Genomic DNA, 2,500 nt, shown 5'->3' with positions numbered 1-2,500 from the left:
ACAGATAAGGACACGCAGATAGACACATATACACACACATACACTCACACACACACACTCACACATACACAGATATGGAGACACAGATAGACACATATACACACACATACACACACACACAGATAGACACATATACACACACACACACACACAGATAGACACGAATATACGCACATAAATGCTTACTTACATACAGATACACTAATGTACACACACATACACACAGATTTATACATACACATACACACAGACATATGGACACATATGTACATGCTTGTATAGACACACACTTGTACACAACACATGTACATACACACACCCACCCAAGGACACATATGTTCAGCCACACATTCATGCACGCATATATGCAGACACACACAAACATAGATACTCACACATACACACACACACACACAGATACTCTCTCTCTCTCTCTCTCACACACACACACAGATACTCTCTCTCTCTCACACGCACACACACACACAGATACTCTCTCTCACACACACACGCACACATAGATGTACATGCATTAATGTACATATACACAGAACAGACAGACAACCACTGATCAGACACACCCACATGTACATACGAGGGGGTACCCAAAAGTAACTGGAAGCGTTATCTGTGGGATAAGCCCATTGTAGTTCAGGTCACTTGATGCAACCTTCAGGCATCAGCCTGCCAACCGGCATCTTCGAGTGGTTGTCATACTGCCACATGGCGTCTCTTTGCTTTGCAGTGTTTCTCCCCTACTCTTTTACTCTTTTACTTGTTTCAGTCATTTGACTGTGGCCATGCTGGAGCACCGCCTTTAATCGAGCAACTCGACCCCCAGAACTTATTCTTTTGTAAGCCCAGTACTTATTCTATCGGTCTCTTTTGCCGAACCGCTAAGTAACGGGGACATAAACACACCAGCATCGGTTGTCAAGCAATGCTAGTGGGACAAACACAGACACACAGACATACACACACATACATATATATATACATATATACGACGGGCTTCTTTCAGTTTCCGTCTACCAAATCCACTCACAAGGCTTTGGTCGGCCCGAGGCTATAGTAGAAGACACTTGCCCAAGGTGCCACGCAGTGGGACTGAACCTGGAACCATGTGGTTGGTAAACAAGCTACTTACCACACAGCCACTCCTATGCCTATATGTATATACGACGGGCTTCTTTCAGTTTCCACCTACCAAATCCACTCACAAGGAATTGGTCGGCCCGAGGCTATAGTAGAAGACACTTGCCCAAGGTGCCACATAGTAGGACTGAACCCGGAACCATGTGGTTGGTAAACAAGCTACTTACCACACAGCCACTTCTGTTCATCGATTTTTTGCAATGGCTGAAAGGATAGGAAGGGACAGTGTGCTTCCATGAAATTCTGTTTCCTCTTGGGGCAAATTGTGGCTGAAGCAGTTGTCATGCTTCAACTAGCTCACAAGACCGCTGCCATGAACAAAACATAGGTTTACGAGTGGTTTCCATGCTTTAGGAATGGCCACTTGTCACTTGAAGACCGACCTCATCCAGAGCGACCGTCAACCTCCTGAACGAATGTAAACATAATGAGAATTGCCGAACTGCTAAGTTACGGGGGACGTAAACACACCAGCATCAGTTGTCAAGCGATGTCGGGGGGACAAACACAGACACACACATACATATATATATATATATACATGCTTTATTTAAAGCAGCAGAAAATTCAACAAAACCTGTTACTCTGAGTTCTAGCAAAACTGTCCGACAAACGGGAACGTGAAACTCAGAGTAACAGGTTTTGTTGAATTTTCTGCTGCTTTATATAAAGCATATTACTCTACCACTGGTATTTGAGTACTCTTTTTTCCACCTTGTTTCACATTTATGTGTTTACTCTGGTATATATATATATACATATATATGACGGGCTTCTTTCAGTTTCCATCTACAAAATCCACTCACAAGGCTTTGGTCGGCCCGAGGCTATAGTAGAAGACACTTCCCCAAGGTGCCACGCAGTGGGACTGAACCCAGAACCATATGGTTGGTAAACAAGCTACTTACCACACAGCCACTCCTACTTTGTCTGCCACAAGTACTCAACTAGTACTTAATATATCGACCCTCAAAGGATGAAAGGTAAAGTCGACCTCAGCAGAATTTGAACTCAGAATGTAGCAACTGGCAAAATACCACTGATCATTTCACCCGGCATGCTAACAATTCTACCAGCTTGTCACCCTAACTCTTGGTATTGTAGCACCTGTCCCAGTGCAGGTCACCATAAATTCTTTTTTCAGGCTGCTGATAGGAACCGTCCTCAAGTTCTGCCCATGTAGAGCAATGTTACTCAGGCTCTCAATTAAGGTGCATGGCTCAGTTGTTAGAGCATAGGTATCACAAGCTTGAGGTAAATGAGTTCAATTCCTAGACTGGGTTGTGTGTTGTGATCTTGAGCAAGACACTTTATTTCACATCGCTGATGTTCACTCAGCTGTGGA

Source organism: Octopus sinensis, linkage group LG26, assembly GCF_006345805.1.
Source record: "Octopus sinensis linkage group LG26, ASM634580v1, whole genome shotgun sequence".
In the NCBI taxonomy this organism is placed as follows: Eukaryota; Metazoa; Mollusca; class Cephalopoda; order Octopoda; family Octopodidae; genus Octopus; species Octopus sinensis.
The sequence above is the reverse complement of the archived record's forward strand: the minus strand, read 5'-3'. Positions refer to the sequence as shown.